This window comes from Dermacentor andersoni, chromosome 4 (assembly GCF_023375885.2).
Source record: "Dermacentor andersoni chromosome 4, qqDerAnde1_hic_scaffold, whole genome shotgun sequence".
In the NCBI taxonomy this organism is placed as follows: Eukaryota; Metazoa; Arthropoda; class Arachnida; order Ixodida; family Ixodidae; genus Dermacentor; species Dermacentor andersoni.
The window spans coordinates 207,467,125-207,490,099 of NC_092817.1; the positions used below are offsets into that span (position 1 = coordinate 207,467,125).

General features: G+C 46.1%; 1 protein-coding gene across 2 annotated transcripts in view; it reads right to left on the minus strand.

The window, feature by feature from the left end:
* Positions 1-22,975, minus strand: part of LOC126538488 (FMRFamide receptor-like) — a 1,022,731-nt gene that overhangs the window by 141,764 nt on the left and 857,992 nt on the right. For both annotated transcript variants that reach the window (XM_050185329.3, XM_072288015.1), the window contains one exon: positions 3,791-3,848. The gene's annotated coding sequence lies outside the window, so the exon portion shown is untranslated. The remainder of the gene's footprint in view (positions 1-3,790; positions 3,849-22,975) is intronic.

Sequence of the window (22,975 nt, forward strand, 5' to 3'; positions counted from 1 at the left end):
TCTATTCGTGTAAACAATATTGTGGTGTCGTCTAACTTCTGTCCTTGTTCGTTGGCGCTAAATATGCTTTCAAAAACAATACGCTTTACTTTTAGCATTGTAAACAATGTGCTTTACTCTTAGCAGCCACTGAATGGTTGTACGCAAAAGTCATATTGACACGTGTACTTGTTTATCAGGTGACCGCGTTTTATTGTCTAACAAATGTTATCGTTCAGCTTAGGACGCGCCTGTATGTATCGGAAGTTTCTGGAACGTTGGCGATGGTTCTACGTGCTGTTTGTTGTCACCGGACCATTTGCATTCTGACCGCATGTATGCGCGACGCGAATGGTGTAGAACTTTATGGAAGACACGTGGGCACAAGAGATCACTCTGGAACCTTCGACGACTGATGTATAAAAACCGACGCGCTTGACCAGCTGATCGCCGACCGTTGTTCGCCGCTATCGCTGTGCTTTTAGTGTAACTTTCTCTTGAGGGTACGAGTTCGTCGGCCAATAAAAGTTAGTTTCGTGATTCACAGATTTGCCGCTGTATTATTCACCGTCACTATTACGCGACACTATATCTCCATTTAAAACAGTTGACGAAGGCAGACCTATATTACTCGCTAGAGCTTTTGATGCACTTTATTAATCGTATTATAAACAATGCTCTCATGAGTTACTTAGAAGAAACCAGTATGCTGTGCTTCAAACCCCATGGCTTGCGAAGAAGGCTTTTCAACATGACGCAGCTTTTTGGAAATTATACGCAAGACTTCATGCGAAATTATTATTACTTGACTTCAAACAGATCTACTATTTATAGATTTCTATACAGCATTTGGCCACGTCCTTCATTTCTTACTCATTAAAAACAGGTGTCGTTTGGCGCTAGTTAAAGGCATATGTGTCATGGCCTGCCGCTCATGTTTCCAATCACGTTGGGTACCTCAAGTGAATCAAGTGGATCAAATCGCTCTTATCAAATCGCTCATAAATTATATCATAAATAACCAGTCTGCTTATCCTATTCCTCCAACATCAGGCGTCTCAGAAGGCGACGTTCTCACCCCTCTTTTTTTTTCTTATATATATTAACGACCTCCCGCATCACGTATCTTGCCAAATTCGAATGTTTCCTGACGACTGCGTTATATACCGCTGAGTAACTAAGACTACAGATCAAGAAACTTTTAACACGGAAAGGGTCATCCACTTGTAGCGTCTTAAGCTTATTCAAAGAAAAAGTTCTTCGGAGGTCGCGCAATTTGTTAAGTGTAATGACGGCATTAAGTATGGTTTTTCCGTTGACGTAGAAGATCTATTCTACTCAATTCCTCAGCACAAGCTTCTCGTTTTCTTAAGGGAATGTATTGAATACAACGACGTGGTCGACTTCCAGAACTCGGCGGGCCTTTCAGTGGACAGCTTTTTAACATTGCTCGAGTTTTATTTAAGTGTGACTTTTATACTTTACAACGAGCAGCCTTATCTGCAACGCCGGGGAGTGTGTATTGGGTCTTGTGTTGCTCCTATTTTGTGTGACATTTTTTTGTCTTTTGTTGATAGGTCTTTAGAGCAGGTTTTTAATGGGGGGCAGGTTTTAAAAGTTTTTAGGTATGTTGATGATATTTTAGTGCTTTTAAACAATAAGGGTGACTTTACATCCCTTGCTTTTATTTTAGAAGCTTCTAACAACCAAGGCCAAGGGCTGCTTTTTACCCATGAACTTCCTGACGACACAGGCCTACAGTTCTTAGATTTAAAACTGTCTTTTGAAGTTGGCCACGTCTGCTGGTCCTATCAACCGCGAGCCATGAAGCAATTGCTGCCGTACGATTCCGCACACTCTAAAGTGGTGAAGCGAGCAGTTGGTAGTCTTTGCTTGGAATCGGCTTTGCGGAAATCGTGCGCGCACCAAATGCGGTCTAGTTTTACGAACCAAGTTGGACGCCTTTTGGCAGCTGGTTTCCCTTTGACGGTCGTCAATGCTATAGTAGAGTCTCTTCTGCAAAAAGTAAAGCTTGGAGCACGAAGGGCGAGCGCAGAGGTCGAACGACCGAAGGTAAGACCAGAGGTTATTCCCTATGTACACAAGGTGTCACACAACCTTAAAAAGGTTGCTAACCGTCATGGTATTCCTCTGGTTTTCTCTGCGCCCAACAAGCTTTCGAAGCTGTGTTCTCGAGTTTGCTGTAAGAGCAGGCGGGGCTGCCGCACGAGGCATGAGAAGCCCTTTGTTGAGTGCTCCATAGGGGTTGTTTATGCAATTCCCTTGCACCCTTGTGGGCAGCTCTACATTGGTCAAACTGAGCGTTGTGTGAATGACCGTTTAAGGGAACATGCGCAAAAACTAAAGAAAAAAGAGGATAAGGGCGCACATTTGGTGGCTCATGTTACCGCGTGTGGTTGCGACGCTCGATTTTCTGCGACAACTATTCTTGGCAGGAGCGGCAACGAGTCTTCCAGGCTCGCACTTGAGGCCTTCTTTATCAAGAAGAATAGAAATAGATGTGTGAGTGAGCCTTCCATCACATTACTGGATGCCGAATTTAACTTCTTGCGCAACCGCCTTTGATGTGCATGTACTGGCTTCTCTTCTGCTTGGTAGGCGCATGCGTGACAAGAGGATATATATATATGCACTATCCTTCCTTCCATTAAACAGTTGTGAGTAGCGCTTGTCCTTGTCTGTCTTCCTTGTGTCTGTGGTTTTTTTGCGCTAAGCTACTACTTCAAATATGGACGACCAACTAGCCCAACAGTCAACTCTTCTAGAAAAGCGGTTCAGTGCAAATTGTAACCGACATCAGCAAGGGTGGTTATGGGAGCAGCAATTGAAGCACGACAATGTTTGGAAGGAAAAAACATTGGGAAAGAAAAAAAAGCGTTTTTTTTTTTTTCAAATTCAAGCAAGACATAAATAGATTCATTCGACGAAAATAAAATTTCTGGTGAACATTAAATATTCCTGACGAGTTAAGAACATACACGTTTATTTAATTTTATTATAACTAATAAATACATTCCTTTTCAGCGCCCATCGTTGCAGGGGGCGTTGACGCCGCTATCATTCGCAATGCGATGCACCTCTTGAAATGTGCAGAAAGGCGCGCTCGTAAAGTTCACCTGTTGAAGTACTCCCCCCTCACGCGCTGTCCTTTTTCGGCTTCTCGTAGTTTGTCTGAATTTGGTGACGTGGGTCGCTTCATCGCTTCTGAACTTGTTCAATCAAAAGTAGTGAGTTACGACCGCCAGATTGTGTAGTTTTCATGCCACTGGCGCTGGCCGATAGGCTTGGCATCCGACGATAGGATCAGCACTCTACACCTAAAGCTGTCGTCGGCTTCCAACGGAAGTATGTTCTCTCCAGGGTTGCGATTTCGACAACCGTACGGCTGGCCTTTCCTGCATCGCTTTGCGCGCTGAAGGCTCGAAACGCCCATCAAGTCCCATGCTATCCCATGTCAAGCCTTCCTTTCCTACTTTCTGCCTGTCGTCCGCGTCAATAAGCGTGAAGGTCTGCATTGGCTAATTGGTGTGCTATTCTAACTCCAGCGCAGAAAAAAAAGAAACGACCCCAAAGATTCATCATTGATTCCTTGCCGTTAGGCTTTCACGTTGCTCCAGCTAAAGAAACCGGTTTTGCTCAGGCGTCAAACAAGCAGTGGCATATCGGCTGGTTCCTTTCGGTTCGCGCTGTCACATGCCTAGTAATTTGGTTCATCGTACCAGAACTTACGCATAACAATTCAAGAATTTGTGTCCAGTAGAACTTCGTTTCACAACGAGCAGCAACTCACCGTTTAGGTGCCGACTCCGTCCCTCGGGTCAGCATGGCGGTGTCACAAATCGACGAAGCTGCAACGACGAGACAGACCTTGCAAATGCAACACACGGCTGCTGAGCGCACACGGCTTTCCTCAGCCACAAAATGCCATCACGAAAGCGGCCTAATGAACCAAACATGGGACTCCCAGAAGGGCAGTTACACGATAGGAGGCCGCGCCGGTAGGCAGCTAAAAATGCAGATAACTTATATGAAGCACAAGACGTGGCGAGCAGGAAGTGCGTCGCTCCAAGCGGCTACCAGACAATAATGGCCACGTCTCTGTACCGCCTCCCTGCGCAATGCGCAAAAATAATATAACGGGAATAAAAAAAACACTTATCATTATCCTCAAAGCGCTCAGAAAATACGAAGGACAAATGAAAACAGGAAAAATACTGCAGAAAGAAATGTACTGTGTGACACATGCTGCGGAGACTTATAATAATAATAATTATTATTATTATTATTAAAGGAATTAAAGGAATTTTCTGATGAACTTTCGCTAACAATTGTATAAAACAGACTAGAGTATTGTGTTCTTTTTATGTGTATTTTGTTCTTTTTACTTTCCAATAGTGATTGATGACTGCTACCTTTACAACACATTGACAAGTGTATATGATGAAATAAAGGGATGTGCTGTACATTTCTTTTGCTGCTGTAATATGTCTTTGCTTAAACTATGGCTCGTGCAGGAACAAATACAAGAAATTAGACGAGCGATGGAGGAAAAGGGTGAGGGCATGGAAGGGAGCAGGGATCGAAAATGTGTACTTGTGTTATGCCTTGTTGAAGGGAAATACACGGTGGTCCGCATAAAAGCATCGGTGCTTTCGCGGACTACAGATTGCTCTTGTGGCGCATACAAGAAATTTAATTTTGCTGTCGTACTTTTTATTTTTCTCCCTTCCTATTTGTTTCCTCTGTTCTTAGAACACAAGCCTGTGCGATTTGGGCCAGAGCACTGGCCAGTCCCGCTCAAAAGCATGATTGCTTTGTCGGGCTGACAAAATATTTGATTGTATGTTTCATGTTCAAATAAGGAAAGAAGGAATAATATTAATAACAATAATAATAATAATAAACCACTCATTCATTTTCTTACCCTGCCCAGGGACAACCATGACGTATAAGTGCTGGCGCACGCATAGATTCAAGGAAACGGCGCGGCAACAAAAGTAAGAAAATGAAGAAAAGAAAAATCTTGAAAAGAATAGTGCACATAGAACAACGCGCATGGTGGCTATAAAAAGAAAGATGACAAGAGGGGCAGCTGAACAATATGTGAAACTACGGCACAACAATGAAAAGTTCGGAAAAGAATAATGACAGCAAGTAATAAAAAATATCAAGATCATGAGAACGATAACAACAATCAATCAATCAATCAAGAGTTTATGCAGTGCCCAGGAAATCCTACAGAGCCTTTGTACTAGTGCACTTAAAATGTAGTACGCAAGACAAAATCTACAACGACATATATAGTAGAGAAAGGAATGTGAGATGGAGAAACAGATTGGTAAGCAGAAAACAAGACAGCGGGGGTAAAAGGGAGTCATTCATAGAACATGATTGTCTACATTTGTACAAACACAGAAAATTTACTCTGAAGTATGTCAATACAGGCCGAATAATTGTTACATGTTTTCGGTAGTCGAGTCATAGGACAGTCTTTATTATGCAACAAGGCCGGGCAGCAAATGTGTAATGCTACCTGGTTTACTTCTGCAGCATGGAAAATTGCACATTACTAAGATTTTGGGAATATACAAAGCACTTAACCAACTTACAGGGGAACAAAAGGTGGGACTTAGTGCGCCTTCATTTTAGAGGTGTGAACTGAGGTATACTTGAGAGAGCTTGAATATGGTCATCAGAACGGCAAAAGCGGTGCTTGAATATAGATATCAGTTAATTATGCACGCGTTCAATGAAGTAGGAATTGAATTTGTGCGTTCCGTGTCAACGAGGCATGCTCTAGTAGCGGAAGGCACACATTAGAATACAATTTCAGATAGGCAACAGGGACTGGAGGTCATGCGATTTACGACAAACAATACCAAGAGTGCGAAGGGCGCGTTCTCTCGCATATTTATTGTGTAAAGAGGACTTTAGCATTTTGTTTAAATGCACACCAAGATCTTTAATTTATTTTATCCACCCTGGGCAGTGCAGCATCTCGAAGGATTTAGGAAATTCTAGATGTTGTTGTCCGTGTATAATTTAATACCATAGTTTTGGAAGCACTTAAGACTGCCTTATTGCTTCTGCTCCAGTTTGAGAGTGAAAAAAAATTCTTTTTGGAGGCGAATGCAGTGCGGAACGCGGTTGACAGTCATAACTCCTCTATCGAAAACAATGTAGACAAGGAAATGAGTAACCTTTTTTAAACATTTATTTAGCCCTATCGCAGCTGCTCACAGGGAACAAACTGATGACTTAAAAGCAGTTCTAAGCCAGAAAGCCATGTCCACAAATGCGAACACAAGTTGCGAAAATGCCTCGTGAGCTGCTCGCAGTCATTTTATTTTGTTTGTATTGTTTGCTTAGCTAATATATGGCACCCTCTTTTGAAATCAGGGTAAACCATGATGTATAGGCTGGTAAATAGTGCGATTGGTATGCCTGAGAATATTTCGCAGACATGTACTTGACTTTAAAAAAAGTGTTCACAATTGTGGACATTAGTAGCGATCTATACTATTTGCAAAAACGTTCGCAGTCATGTTCTTTTTTATTTGTTCACGGCCGCTTTAGCATAGATAAGGTGTTCTCCTTTGGAAACTAAGTAAACCATGGTCAAGGCAAAAGAAGGTGGGTGATATTAATGCCCCGCAAGTTTTGGCTCAGGATTACCTGGCGTTATACATAGTGTCCACAAATGTGGACATTGGTAGGAAAGAGGTTAAATAGCTTTAAGTCATCAGCATATAGGAGGAATGAAGAGTGCCAAATTGCTGTCTAACTATCTTATAATCGCAGAAAGAGGGCCAATAACGGATACTTGAACACCTCCGCTACTGACATCGTAGCTGATAGGACTCTGCCTAACAATGCCAACGAATGTCGATGTATTACTTCAGTAATTTGATACCAGGGCAGTGATGGAAAAAGGTATGTCCATTTGCGGGAGCTTAGTAATAAGGATATCAGGGCAAACTACAGAAAGCGCTTTACTTAGGTCAGAGCAAAGAGCGTCTAATTGGCCCCCATTACATTCCACACTCGCAGCTTGGCTCATAAATGTGAATAAGGTCGTTGTTGTAGAGCGCCCCACTGTAAAACCACTGCGTCCATTAAAATTCTCTCGGTACTAACAGACAGCACGTAATGCAATACAGATTCACATACTTTTGACGCAGCGCAGAGGATAGCGTCAGACCTGCGACGCTGCAGAGGGTGCTAATAATCCCTGGCTCCGGACAGGCCGCCATTGGAATATGAACCTGGCAACGTTTAACGCTAGAACGTTATCTAGTGAGGCGAGTCTAGAAGTGCTATTGGAGGAATTAGAGGGCAGTAAATGGGATATAATAGGGCTCAGTAAAGTTAGGAGGCCAAAAGAAGCCTATACAGTGCTAAAAAGCGGGCACGTCCTGTGCTACCGGGGCTTAGCTGAGAGACGAGAACTAGGAGTCGGATTCCTGATTAATAAGAACATAGCTGGTAACATACAGGAATTCTATAGCATTAACGAGAGGGTGGCATGTCTTGTTGTGAAACTTAATAAGAGGTACAAAATGAAGGTTGTACAGGTCTACGCCCCTACATCTAGTCATGATGACCAGGAAGTCGAAAGCTTCTATGAAGACGTGGAATCGGCGATGGGTAAAGTGAAAAGAAAATACAGTATACTTATGGGCGATTTCAATGCCAGGGTAGGGAAGAAGCAGGCCGGAGACAAGACAGTGGGGGAATATGGCATAGGCTCTAGGAATAGCAGAGGAGAGTTATTAGTAGAGTTTGCGGAACAGAATAATATGCGGATAATGAATACCTTTTTCCGCAAGCGGGTTAGCCGAAAGTGGACGTGGAGGAGCCCGAATGGTGAGACTAGAAATGAAATCGACTTCATACTCTGCGCGAACCCTGGCATCATACAAGATGTAGACGTGCTCGGCAAGATGCGCTGCAGTGAGCATAGGATGGTAAGAACTCGAATTAGCCTTGACTTGAGGAGGGAACGGAAGAAACTGGTACATAAGAAGCCAATCAATGAGTTAGCGGTAAGAGGGAAACTAGAGGAATTCCGGATCAAGCTACAAAACAGGTATTCGGCTTTAACCCAGGAAGAGGACCATAGTGTTGAAGCAATGAACGACAATCTTATGGACATCATTAAGGAGTGCGCAATAGAAGTCGGTGGTAACACCGTTAAACAGGAAACCAGTAAGCTATCGCAGGAGACGAAAGATCTGATCAAGAAACGCCAATGTATGAAAGCCTCTAACCCTACAGATAGAATAGAGCTGGCAGAACTTTCTAAGTTAATCAATAAGCGTAAGACAGCGGACATAAGGAACTATAATATGGATAGAATTGAACAGGCTCTCAGGAACGGAGGAAGCCTAAAAGCAGTGAAAAAGAAACTAGGAATAGGCAAGAATCAGATGTGTGCGTTAAGAGACAAAGCCGGCAATATCGTTACTAATATGGATGAGATAGTTCAAGTGGCTGAAGAGTTTTATAGGGATTTATACAGTACCAGTAACACCCACGACGATAAGGTGAGAGAGAATAGGCTAGAGGAACTTGAAATCCCACAAGTAACACCGGAAGAGGTAAAGAACGCCTTGGGAGCTATGCAAAGGGGGAAGGCAGCTGGGGAGGATCTGGTAACAGCAGATTTGTTGAAGGATGGTGGGAACACTGTCCTAGAAAGACTGCCCGCCCTATATACACAATGCCTCATGATTCAAACGTACCGGAATCTTGGAAGAACACTAACATAATCCTAATCCATAAGAAAGGGGACACCAAAGACTTGAAAAATTATAGACCGGTCAGCTTACTGTCCGTTGCCTACAAAGTATTTACTAAGGTAATCGCAAATAGAATCAGGAATACCTTAGACTTTTTTCAACCAAAGGACCAGGCAGGATTCCGTAAAGGCTACTCAACAATAGACCATATTCACACTATCAATCAGGTGATAGAGAAATGTGCGGAATATAACCAACCCTTATATATAGCCTTCATTGATTACGAAAAAGCATTTGATTCAGTCGAAACCTCAGCAGTCATGAAGGCACTACGGAATCAAGGTGTAGATGAGCCATATGTAAAGATACTGGAAGATATCTACAGCGGTTCCACAGCCACCGTAATCTTCCACAAAGAAAGCAACAAAATCCCAATAAAGAAAGGCGTCAGACAGGGAGATACGATATCTCCAATGCTATTCACAGCATGTTTACAGGAGGTATTCAGAGACCTGGAGTGGGAAGAATTGGGGATAAAAGTTGATGGAGAATACCTTAGCAACTTGCGTTTCGCTGATGATATTGCCTTGCTTAGTAACTCAGGAGACCAATTGCAATGCATGCTCACTGACCTGGAGAGGCAAAGCAGAAGGGTGGGTCTGAAAATAAATCTACAGAAAACTAAAGTAATGTTTAACAGTCTCGGAAGAGAACAGCAGTTTACGATAGGTAGCGAGGCACTGGAAGTGGTAAGGGAATACATCTACTTAGGGCAGGTAGTGACCACGCACCCAGATCATGAGACTGAAATAACCAGAAGAATAAGAATGGGCTGGGGTGCGTTTGGCAGGCATTCTCAAATCATGAACAGCAAGTTGCCACTAAAGTGTATAACAGCTGTGTCTTACCAGTACTCACCTACGGGGCAGAAACCTGTAGGCTTACGAAAAGGGTTCTACTTAAATTGAGGACGACGCAACGAGCTATGGAAAGAAGAATGATAGGTGTAACGTTAAGGGATAAGAAAAGAGCAGATTGGGTGAGGGAACAAACGCGGGTAAATGACAGCTTAGTTGAAATCAAGAAAAAGAAATGGGCATGGGCCGGACATGTAATGAGGAGGGAAGATAACCGATGGTCATTAAGGGTTACGGACTGGATTCCAAGGGAAAGGAAGCGTAGTAGGGGGACGCAGAAAGTTGGGTGGGCGGATGAGATTAAGAAGTTTGCAGGGACAACATGGCCACAATTAGTACATGACCGGGGTAGCTGGAGAAGTATGGGAGAGGCCTTTGCCCTGCAGTGGGCGTAACTAGGCTGATGATGATGATGATGATGATGATGATGAGAGGATAGATATAAGACGGCGCTTAGTAACTGCACTACCACCACCCAGTTTGTGTAATGGCACTATTCGTGCTACCTAATAATAATATTTATATATACACCACAAAAAGCAACACATCGAAACAGGTTGACCCAAGGCTACAAGGACTTCTGTGACTACGCCCGGCAGATAGGGCTTCAGCGACGAAACAAAACTTTAACAGTCCTCAGACAAGACATACTGAAGACGGCGCATGACCAGGCAATGTATGAACGAAAACTTGGAAGATAAATAAGACTAATCCACCAAAGAATAGAAGCACAAACAATTCATAAAGAAGTTGATACAATCTTCAACTGATCTTTATAAAGCCACAGAAAAAAAATCTCTTCTTAAATTATTAAAATTATTCGAAATATCGACACATCTTCAGCGCCTCATCATATCTACCATAAGAATAAAGCACTGTGAAAAAAATTTTCCCCTGAGCAGTCGTTGAGTGAGAAAGGCAAACTTAATATCCTCACGACAATAGTGGTGAAGAAGTAGAGATTTAGTAAGTAAAACCTGGAATGCAGCCAATCCTAGTTTATGAGAAATGTTATTTGCATGTTGTGTGCTCCTCTAAGCAATAATTTTCAATGCATATTTATTTTTTGTAAATTGTCAATTCGTTTTTTACCAACGACCTGAGTAGTAGGCGAATAGTGTTATGCCGTTTCTAGGCACATTGTCTGCTAGTCCGTGTATAATGCTTTCTCTAGCTTTGGGGCACACCATGCCTTCTATGTTAAAAAACACCCAAGCGACGCTTCTCAGCTTTCCATAAATAAATGTCATATGGCACTGCGAAGAGAAGCGGCTGTCAAAATGTATACTAAGGTACCTGGTAGCTTCCAAATATCCAGCTGGAGTACATATACATGGAGGATACTGCTCAATGTGCAAACTAACATATCATTTAAAATCGAGCGATCTTTTATTTCGCGTGCGCAGAAACAACCTAAGTATATAAAAGTCTGAGTGCTGGCACATGTATACATAATGCACACAAAAAGAGAACTACAGGGATATAAAAGTAAAAGTAAACACAATGAATAAAAAGAACAACATGAAAAGAGTGTACATGCAACAAAACGAAATGCGAATACTTACCCATGTTCTTGTTTACATTTCTCGGGTGGTCGTGTGTAACCGTCTAAGAAATGTTATCACTTAACGCAGGACGCGCCTGCATGTATTGGAAGTTTCTTGAATGTTATCGATGGTTCTATCCGTTGTCTGTTGTCACTGGACCTTGTACAATTTAATTGCATGTATGCGCGATGCGAATTGTGTAGAACTGTTTGGAAAGCACGCGGGTACCAGCGATTAATCTAGAACCATCGATGACTCAGGTATAAAAGCCGACGCGCTTCACCCGCTCATCAGATCTCGGCGATTTCGAACTGTGCTCTCCGCTATCGGTGTGCTTCGAGTGTAATTTGCTTTTGTGGGCAAAGGTTTGCCCAATAAAAAGTTGGTTTCGTTGTTCACAGTTTTGCTATTGTTTCCTTCGTGACCGCAATAACGCGACAATACAAAACGAAAATGAGTAGAAAGACACATTGTGTCTTTCTACTCAAGGCGCCTATGGACTCGGTATTCTGTGAACGGCTGACTGTTGGTCACTAAACATAATGCAATTGAGGAGCATGAGGCAGGCGAAGTTAAGGTCAAGGAGGTTGAAAAAAAGAGAAAAGGTCAGTGGGGTTACATCGGCAGCGAAGCAATGTCAATAATCCGTGAGCGCATGGACAAGGTCCAGTGTCCGTGTGAACAAAGCGGTTATCACACACAATATTTTTTAATGGACACGATCTATAATGTCACTATTGGAACTAGAACTGTCATTTGAGACACCCCACGCGTATTCGAGTTGAGGAAGACAGACTGCTGCGTACAACTTGCGGAAATATATAGCAGGATTCCCTCGATAGTATGCAAACAGAGCTGAGAGAGAATATAGAAATACATAACACGTCTTTCTACTTTGACGCCTATAAATCTAATGCAATAAACGTACACGGATATCGTTCTTCTCAGGGATTTTACACAAGGGTGAAGTATCTAGAGTATAAAAAAGAAATGCTTGCTTTTTTGCGAGTACTAGTCATGGCTTTGGTCGTAACAGCATTGTAGATGAGGTTATTCTCTTTTCAGCATTTAGAAGAAAAAAAAGCAAATCAGACTGCTGGATGCGAAAGTCATCAACACAATTTTCTTTAAAATCGTGATGTTATCGGGGCATAAAGGAAATAGAATTTCTGAATAGTAGAAAGCACTTCATTATTAAAAATTTGAAAAAGAATCAAAATATTCATTCTTGTTGTGGGCTGTTGGTCTTCATGAGAAAAAAGACCTTTAGCCATTAACGTTAATACAACATGGTCTATGAAGAAGATAACTGCGCATGCCACTGACAACTGATGAGTCAATACCAAAGTGCGTAAGCTTCAACAGAAGGAGAGAGATCTGCGTCATGCAACCTAAGATTTGTGATAGTGAAGAGGGAAAATAGAAATCAATGCTGATTAAGAACCAATGAGCTCATGCGGTATACAATAATTACCAAGAATGCGAAGAACACGTTGTTTCACATATTTAGCATATGAATAGAAGCTTAGGGTTTTCTTAAAGTACACATCAAGATCATGCATTTCATCGACCCTGGTCAATGTAACATCCAAGAGGGTGCATCAAATTGCACATGGTGTGTTTTCCGCGTATAACTTAGCACAATAGTTTTGTAGGGATTTAAGTGCAGCTTGTTGTATTTACAGCAGCATGAGAGTGAAAAAAATGCCTTTTTGGGGGTCAATGCAGTCTTGAGCCCTGCTCACAGTATAAATAGCTTTAGGTCGTCTGCATATAAAAGTTGTGAAGAGTTTTAAGTTGCTAACGAAATGTTGGAGCAGTTGAAACATTTGGAAAGGAAGCGGGCCATGAACATATTTTTAGGCAATCCGCTGGAGACCTCATAGCTATCAGAGCTTTGTCCAATAATGCCTACGAACCAAGATCTATTGCTTAGATAATTAAATAATATGGCGGTGATGCAAGAACGTGCGCCCATTTGCGTTTGCTTTTTAATGAGCAGCTCATGGCAAACCACATCAAATGCTTGACTTAAGTCAAAGTAAAGAGCGTCTCACTGGCGCCTACTATGCGCCACACTGGAAGCATGGGTTTCTGGTGGTGGAGCGGCCTGATACAAAGCCATGCTTTTCATCTATTAAAATGTTGTTAGCACTAACATATTGGTAGGGAATGCAATACAGATTGAAACACTTCTGACCCATGGCAGAGGATAGATAAAGGCCGGTAGTTAGTAACCGCACTTCTAGCACCTGATTTGTGTACAGGCACTACCCGTGCTACATTCGAAGCGTTATGAAACGTACTAGACTTTAGGGAACTGTTGAAGATGGGCGTGGGTACAGGGAGATGTATGTTTCCGCCCATTATGCAGTGCGGGCGAGATACCAGCAGCGCCACAAGGGAAGGTTTGAGGCGATGCATACAATTCAAAACAAGGTCTCCATTGAATGACATCGTATAACCGTACTAGACTGAGAGGGAACGTCACGTGAAGTAGTTGCATCTTTTACGCCAGGCATAGAGCTAAATGTTCTCCGAAGGATTCAGCAGTTTTCTAAAGAGCATCGCCATTTTCATCAAGTCATCCCTTCAACACTCTTTTTAGAAGAGTGAGAGCGCACGTACATCAAGAAACATTTTGAATTACGTTTCATGCTGGCTTCGACACGTTCATTGTAGCCGTAGTTAGGGCAGATTTAACAATATTCGCAGAGACAATAATAGCGCGTAAATTAAACTTTGCCCTCAGCTTGGCCCGTTTACCACGCTTTTCTATATTGACGGTCTTTCAGCTTTATTGCTGTTATTAGTTCTTTCGAGCACCAATGAGGGAAGGTTTTGAGCTTTTCGTAGGTATGTACATGCGCATGCTATGTTCGATTATTCTCGTAAACAAATTAATGTGCTTATCTACAACTGCAGCCCCATCTACAAACCACCAGTCAGAGTTTTTAAGATAATAGTACAAGCCACTGAAGTCTCCAGAGGAATTTGTTCAGCCACGCCCACGGTAGAGTTAGCCCTAACGCCGAACGCTGGCGCGCGGGAGCTCGGAGAGCCGCGGGCAGCCACCGTGTCGACGGTGAGCTGTGGTGGCGATCCAGCTCGGAATGCTACGATCGCGCGGAACCAAGGCACCATTGCCCATCAACCCAACGACACCGAAACCGTGCAAGTTGTATCCGAGAGTCACCTGACACCCGTGCCTGCTGACGAGGCCTTGCCCGGGCCGTCTGCCGTCCTCTCGGTGCAGCTCCAGAATCAAGAGTCCCAGTGGCAAACGGTCGTTTCCCTTCATCAGAAACGCCGCCTTCAAAAACAACCATCTACTCGGGAGCAAGACCCAGTCGGGCAAACCCCAGCATCTAAACCGCGCCAGTAGCGCTAGCTCTAACACATGCACCAGCCACCGCCGCCGCGAAAGCCACCTCAAGAGCTATCTGCAACGAGCGCGGAGCTAAAACATCGATTTCTGAAGACGCGGCTGCAAGGAGCAGGCCTCTCCGACGCGCGCCTCTACTCCCGCGCATTGACATGAAAACCATCATCCGCCCGACCCCGGGACTCATCATTCGAATACAAAAGACCCAAGAAATGGTGAAGGCAATCGTCCAAGCCACCGGAGGGGCGCCGACATGAAAGGGGGGCGATTTCATCGTCCGCCTGCGACACGGCTCGAACATCAACATCGTGAGCACCCTTCACGAGGCCACGGCGGCCACCCTCATGCAAATTATGAGCCTCGCCTTCCACGGACGGTTACATCCTGTGAAGGTGTACTTATCAACACCCGAGGGCCTGCTTAAAGGTGTCGTACACGGCATCGACGCAGGCACCAGCGAAGAAGAGCTTAGGGCGAATCCTCGGGTCCGCCCACATGGAGTCCGCATCCTGCAGGCCCGTATGCTCGGAAAATCGCAAACAGCAGTGCTCCGCTTCGAGAGACCCCAGGTACCTAGCTTTGTGTACTTATATAGAGGGGAGATGCCTTGCCGAGACTACTAGCCGACTAGGCTGTTCTTCTCCATCTGTAGAACCACCGGACCTCGATCAGACGCCTGCCTGAACGCAACGGTTCGTGAGTTCGACGTCTGCAACCACCTTAACCTAGACGCCGGACACACTTGTGTTCCTAAGTGTGCCCTGTGTGGAGGGCACGGCCATCTCACGGCCGCAAGAGAGTGCAACAACAAGCTCAAGAGCATTCCTCGCAGATGAAAACCTGCCTCGACCGCCACACCCAAAACCCAATGAAATCCCCGCCCGATCACTAAGTCGACCAAGGCGGCTGACCTTCGCCGGCGGTGGTTCAGCTCCGAGCGGGAAGTCTGCAACATCGACTACTCGGAGTCTTCAAGTATCTACAAATTCTGGCCCGATTCCAACCCAAGGGCCAGATCTCGCTCTCGCCCCCGGCCTCACTTTCAGTCGCCCAGACGGCAATCTCGGTCGACGTCCAAGCAAGATCAACAGGCAGCACCAACCAACGCGGCGCTCAAACACAAGGGGCCCCAGCAGCACCAACGAAAGACCAAGGAAGCCTTACTCAAGAGGACTACCACCAGAGAACATTAGGTAACCTGGTCTCCAGTAACCTCCCCCTCGCATAAAAAACCACAGAGGCCACCATCTAAGAAATTTGAACAGGAACTCGCCAGCATGCGTGCAGAGATACAAACACTCACACAAGAAAACAGAGAACTGAAATAACAAGTGATACAGCTCGCACAAGTACCACAAGAGATGGCTTCGCACAAGGTCATCATTAACCTATAATCCCATGTCAATGCGATCCGCACACATGATGCAAGCCTTCATGGACGCTACACGCGCCCAGTTGGAACAAGTAACACAAAATGCAATAGAACGCATAGTGGCAGCAAAAAAAAGAAACACATGGAAGCCACTGTAGATAGCAACCTTAAGAACAAGCTTCACTCCATAAAACAACGAAAGACACTACGACAGAACCTCTACAAGGCCAAATCTGTGGCAGGACCGAACCAAATACACCAGATCACAACATTACCGGCCACAGTATCCAACAATGCCTAGACCATACAGGCAAGTCAAAGAAAACTTGGAAATTTGGCAATGGAACTGCCATGGGTACCGAAGAAAGAAAGGGCTGCTGACACAAGTCATCGCTCATTCGTCAAAGCCAACGGAGATAATGGCCCTATAAGAGCCAGGTACCCGCCAAACACCACATGGCTACGAAGTATACGACACAAGTCAAGACGACGAGTGGAAGGCAGCCACACTAGTAGACAGAAACATCACAACCATACAACACAAACCGATAGACGACGTGGATGTACTAAATTGGCTCCTTGAACTCGCCTACAGAGGCAACCAGAAACAGAGCGCCTTTGTCTTAAACATTTTCTGCCCCCACCCCAGCCAAAGGCGGGCAAACATAGGCAAACTCTTCACGGACACCCTTCACCTCGCCAAAGCCAGCTCTCTGGTAATCATAGGCAGTTTCAACGCTCAGATCACGCTGTGGGGGAACCAGAGCCAGAAATGGATCTCCAGCTAGAAACACTAATTGAACAGTGTCACGTCACACTCATCACAGACCCGATCATACCTACGAGGGAAGGGAACAGCGTAACACGCAACAGCGCTTTCGACCTCGCCTTCATCACACAAACCACGCGAGCCGAGTGACTCAATACTTTCGAAAACTTGGGCAGCCATCACTACATATTATACATTACATTACATTACATTGCAGACTGGACGCCTACGCGGGCAGATCGGCACATCTAAAACTGACTGGAAAAAAAATCAGGGAAGCCCAAGAACTGGATGCCGACACAATCAGGAACCTTGGAGACTGGTGCGACAACCTCCGTCGACATAAACAACAGCACACAAAGGAAATTGCCAGAACTGTAGAGATCACAGAGGTGGATTCCCACTTACTACGCCTGTGGGATGCCAAAGGGAGCCTCACCCGCCACTGGAAAACACAGAACAGGAAACTGAAGACACGCATAGCACAAAAAACACGGAAGCAGAAGAATATGCCATGCAATTCGCCTCGGCGAACTGGTATCGATTCTGCGACTACTTCAGTGGCACCCTGGATACGGCCAAGACGTGGTATATCCTCGAAGTCATCCTGGACCCACCAAAACCAATAAAGGACACAAGGCACTGGAGTGGTTACTACACACCTACCCAGGTAGCCAACAAGGCCTCATCGACGCCATCAAGACCAAGTGCTATGGAGATACCGCTCCCACACAACTATGTACAACATCCTACACAGGACAACCCAACCCACTAATGGACGAACCTATCACAGAAAACCAAATGAGAGCGGTCATCGCAGCCACCACCCGTAACACAGCGGCGGGCACGGCCCACACACGGCCTTTCTCAACCAACACTGGGAACATGGTACGGTGCCGGCGATGTGGAAACACGCACGAATAATCATGATACCAAAACCGGGCAAGAAATTGGCAATTGAAAGCCTCAGACTAATCTCGCTCAAGTCCTGCTTCGGCATGGTGTACGAGAAAGTTATAAACACGAGCCTACAGAGACACTTAGAAGACAACAAAGACCTGCCGGACACCATGTTAGGTTTCCGCGCAGGCCTGTCTACACAAGACGTGCTATTCCAAATCAAGGAAGAAGTCCTAAGCAAGGTTCCCTGCAGCAGCAATCGACATCAAAGGGGCTTTCGACAACGTCAGCCACCAAGAAATCCTAGAAGGGCTGGCCAACACCAACTGCGACGAGCGAACATACTAGTATGTTCAGAGCTTCCTGAGTCACCGCACGGCGGAGCTGAAGACGGGGGAGATCAAGACTCTAGTATACCCCTCTCCCAACAAGGGCACACCACAAGGTGCTGTCATCTCACCCACGCTCTTCAACGTCGCCATGATCGGCCTCGCATGCAAACTGCAGGACGTAGAAAGTCTTCAGTATGCACTGTACGCAGACGACATAGCACTCTGGACTACAACAGGGTCTCTCATTGAAAAAAAACAGCTGCAAACTGCAGCTCACCTCATTCAAGAATACGTCAGCCAATGGGGACTACTATGCTCCCCCAAGAAATCCGAACTCCTACGAGTCTGGTGAGGTCGGGGTAACCACACAATCACCACAGAGCCAACAAGGAAACTCGAGGTACGCGTCAACGGGGGCCTCATACCAGAGAAGGCATTGCTCAGGGTGCTGGGCAACGGGGCTGCTATCCAACCAGCAGGCCACACGCACCCTTACAATCCCCAAAACCAGTGTCAAGGCAATATCATGCATGATCTCTCATGTAACATCCAAGAACAGAGAAATAAAGGAAGGGGACGCCCTCCGACTGGTCAGAAGCCTGATGGTGAGTAGAATCACATACAGCCTGCCCTACTACCATCTCATACAGGCCGAGACGAAGCAGGCCGACATGCTCTTGAGGATGGCTTTCAAGACCGCTCTCCTCCTACCCATGAGTACATGGACTGAAAAATTATTGGCCCTAGGGTTGCACAACACCTTCAGCGAATTGACAGAGGCCCTTTAACGTCTCGCAACAACATAAACGTGCGCGGACTCACACAGACCGGCAGGTCCTACAAACCTTGCGCTTCCAAGCTATGAGAACGCGAGTGCAAGAAACCTGCTCGATACCTCGTCACGTCCAGGACAGGTATCACATCGCCCTCATACTACGCAACTTGGACTCTAGCCTACACTCCGGCAAGAGGAGAGCAAGGGCCCACTGCATGGAGAAAGCATTCAAGTTGCATACCACGGCCAGTTTTACAGACGCCGCCATGTAGGGGACGATGAACAAGGGCGCAGTGGCAGTGATATGCGACCACCGAGGCCACGTGACGTCCGCTGCATCGACCCGCCCCTGCACTATCACGCACGATCACGGAAGTCGAGGAACTGACCATCGGGTTAGCCATCCGCGAAGGCCTACATGCAAACAAGCCACTGACGATTCTCCCGGATTCCCAGCAGGCCTGCCGCAACTTCCTATAGGGAAGAATCGGAAGACCTGCTGCACGAGTCCTAGCCCAAATACTCAAGGAGGGCCCTGAGGACATCACCACCAAAACCGTCATCTGGATACCGGGCCACACTGGCATCATGGGTAACCTGCAGGGCGACAGAGCAGCTCGAGGATTCGTGCATAAACGAGCCCGAATCCCACCGGCTGCAGAAGACCCGGACCATGTCGACCTCGGGTATTCAGCCATCGTGAACTACGAAAGAGGGAGTCGCTTGCGATATCCACCACCCCATCAGAATCTAAAGACAAAGGCTCCTGAGAGGCACTCACACAAACCTGCACATTTTACACAGCATACATACGCATACATACATAAAGACGAATGCCCGTGGTGCGGAGCCACACCAACCATATATCACATTACGCGGGAGTGCACGCTCCACAACATAGAAAACCGCGACACCAACACCACGATGGGAGGCACTGCTGTCCAGCTGGGCACTCGACGACCAGCTCAAGCTGATTCAGAGAGTTAAGAAGATGGCAAGAGCCAGCGCAGCCCTGGACTAGGGGCCCCTAGCCATTATTCAGATTATTCGTTTATTGAAGATTTTCTATCTATCTATCTATCTATCTATCTATCTATCTATCTATCTATCTATCTATCTATCTATCTATCTATCTATCTATCTATCTATCTATCTATCTATCTATCTATCTATCTATCTATCTATCTATCTATCCATCTATCTATCTGCAAAACAAAAGTTGAAGCTGTGCGTCATGATGATATCGGAGCGGGTGCTACGTTTTTGTGCTGTCAGAGTTAAGCAGCAATTAAACGAGGGTGGAACTTGCCTGGCGCAACCAGATGAACGTTATTACACATGACGGAAATATTATCAAGATTCGTAAGACAAATAATAATACAACAAGAACAACGGTAATAATAATAACAATAGTGATAATGCTAATAACAACCACACAACAACAACAACAAAATAATAATAATAATAATAATAATGATGTAGTGAGAAATGCGGGCGCCAGCAGAATACGAAGAGGAGGCAGACGGTTGTTGCTGTTGGTGCTCGCCCTCGCCCCGCTCGGCCGTTGTCTCTTTCTGTGCATTCATAGAAAACGCCGAGCGCATATAACCTTAAACCTGTACTATCAATTGGTGGAGCGTGCTGGTTCCCTTTTTCATCCTGGAACTTCGTACCCTAACTCTACACCCCGTCTTGGCCATGCTTGCCGACCTGCCACCGCAAGGTGCTACCTCACCACCGGCCTGTGGTCGCCTGCTCCGGAATACCAAGACAGCAAGACCCTGTCATTTTCAACGGCACCGACGAGCACAACATCGAGGACTGGCTCACTTCGTATGAGCTGGTGAGCGCCCACAATAAATGGGATGACGGCGGGATACTCAGCAACGTCTCCTTTTACCTGGCGGCCTTAGCACAGCTGTGGTTCCGCAACCACGAAGCTGATATTGCTAACTGGTCGTTCTTTAAAACGAGCTTGGTGAATGTCTTCGGAAGACCCGCTGTTCGAAAGCTCCGCGTTGAACAGCGCTTACGCGGTCGCGCCCAGCAATCAGGTGAAAACCTTACGTCCTACATTGAGGATATTGTCGACCTCTACCATCGCATCAATCCTGCTATGTCCGAAGCTGATAAATTCAGACACCTCATGAAGGGGAGCGAGGACGACGCCTTCCCAATGCTCATTGCCAAAAATCCCCAAACTCTCAGACACATCATTCAGTACTGCCACAGCTACGACGAGTTGCGGAAACAGCTCATTTCTAGACGCCTTCCGCGCTCTGGTATGGCCACCATGTCAGCATTAAGTGTCGGCGCCACTTCTATTGACACCACAATGCTAATGCAGCAAATCAAGCAGTTTGTATGAGAAGATGTGGCACGACAATAGTCCCTTGTTCCCCACGTCCCGGACTCCGCGCAGGCACTTGCTCCCACGCTACGACAATCATATAAGAAATTTCTGAGGTGATACCAACTTGCTACCAGCATCCGCCTGTTTCCGCTCCTCTGACCTATGCTGAAGTCGCGCTCAGGCAGACACCAGCAATGCCGCTTGCCACGGATCCTAGTCGACCTGCCAATGACTTCTAGGCGGCGCGTGCTTCTGTCAGCCCGAATCTGCCACCTTTTCGCCGTCCTGCACCACCGTCCACTAATCCTTGGCGCACCCCGGACAACAGGCCTACCTGGTCATGTCGCTCGTTTCTGTCGTCATCGGAACTTCCATCCTAGTTTGGGCTACTTACTCAAGGCTACTTACTCCCTCAGCCACCACACCCAGTCTCCTCCCACACAACACTGGACACCTGCTCACCGAATCGACGTGGCTACGGCAAACGTTGGTCACCCTCGCCGCGTCGCCGTTCACTTTCCCCTATGGTTCGTTGCCCCTCACCCGTGCACAGCGGCACGCACAGCTTGCCTTGTCATTCAGGACATTTTGTACGCAGTCGAATTTGTCTTTTTTTCACCATGTTCGCACGACGTTATTTTGGGTTGGGACTTTCTTGCTACTAACCATGCCGTTGTTGAGTGTGCGAGTGCCGAACTTGCGTTGCCGCCGATGTGTGATGCCTCATCTGACAAGCCACCTTCTTCTCGAGTGGTTGTCGCCGAGGACACTCACATACCTGCTTTGTCTTCTGTTCATGTACAAATTTCTTCCAACTGTGCTCCCTCTTCCACCGCCCTATTTGCGCCCTCCGAATCCTTCACCTCTCGTAAAAACGTCCTCCTCCCTTTTGCAGTCCTGGCAGTCGAAAACTCTTGCAGTGTTATTTATGTCACGAATCGGGTTTCTTCCCCAGCTACCTTATTCTGTGGCGAACGTATAGGTCGGCTTGACAATATTGATTCCGTTTGCTCTACTAAACTGCCTGACGAAACATTAAGCCTTCTCGCCGAGAGCCTTACTCCTCTTACTAGCGCCGATTCGTCCTCCTTTGAGGCCTTCCTTCCGTCAAATAAATCCAAACTCCCGTCTGCTCAGCGCTCCCTACCCTTGGAGCTGCTCGACCACTTTCGGATGTCATTCGATCATAAGCAATTTTCTTTAGGCCGCACATCCGCCATCGTTCACCACATTGACACCGGCACTCGTGCACCCATATGCCAGCGTCCATACCGAGTTTCTCGCGCTGAACGCCACGTCATTGACGAACAGGTCAACGACATGCTTCATCGTGGCGTTTTTCATCCCTCACATTCCTTGGGCTTCCCCAGTTGTGCTAGTGAAGCAAAAGGACGGTAGCACCAGATTTTGCGTTAATTATCGGCGCCTTAACAAGATCACGCGAAACGATGTTTATCCGCTAGCCAGAATCGACGACGCTCTCGACTGCTTGCAAGGAGCAGAGTTCTTTTCCTTTTTGGACCTTTGATCTGGGTACGGCCGATCCCTATGAATGAAAATGACCGTCACAAGATTGCGTTTGTAATTCCAGACGATCCATATGACTTTAACGTGATGCCCTTCGGCCCTTGTAATGCGCCTGCCACCTTCAAAGTCTCATGGACAACATTCTTCGAGGCCTCAAATGGCACACATGTCCCTGCTACCTGAACGACGTTGTAGTTTTTTCGAAGGAATTTGGCTCCCAACTGACCCGCTTTGCAAGTTTCTGACGTCCCGTTCACAAGCTGGACTGCAGCTTAATTTTAAAAAGTGCCACTTTGCCGGCCGTCGGCTTACCATCTTAGGCCGTGTTGTCAGCAAGGACGGAGTCCTTCCCAACCC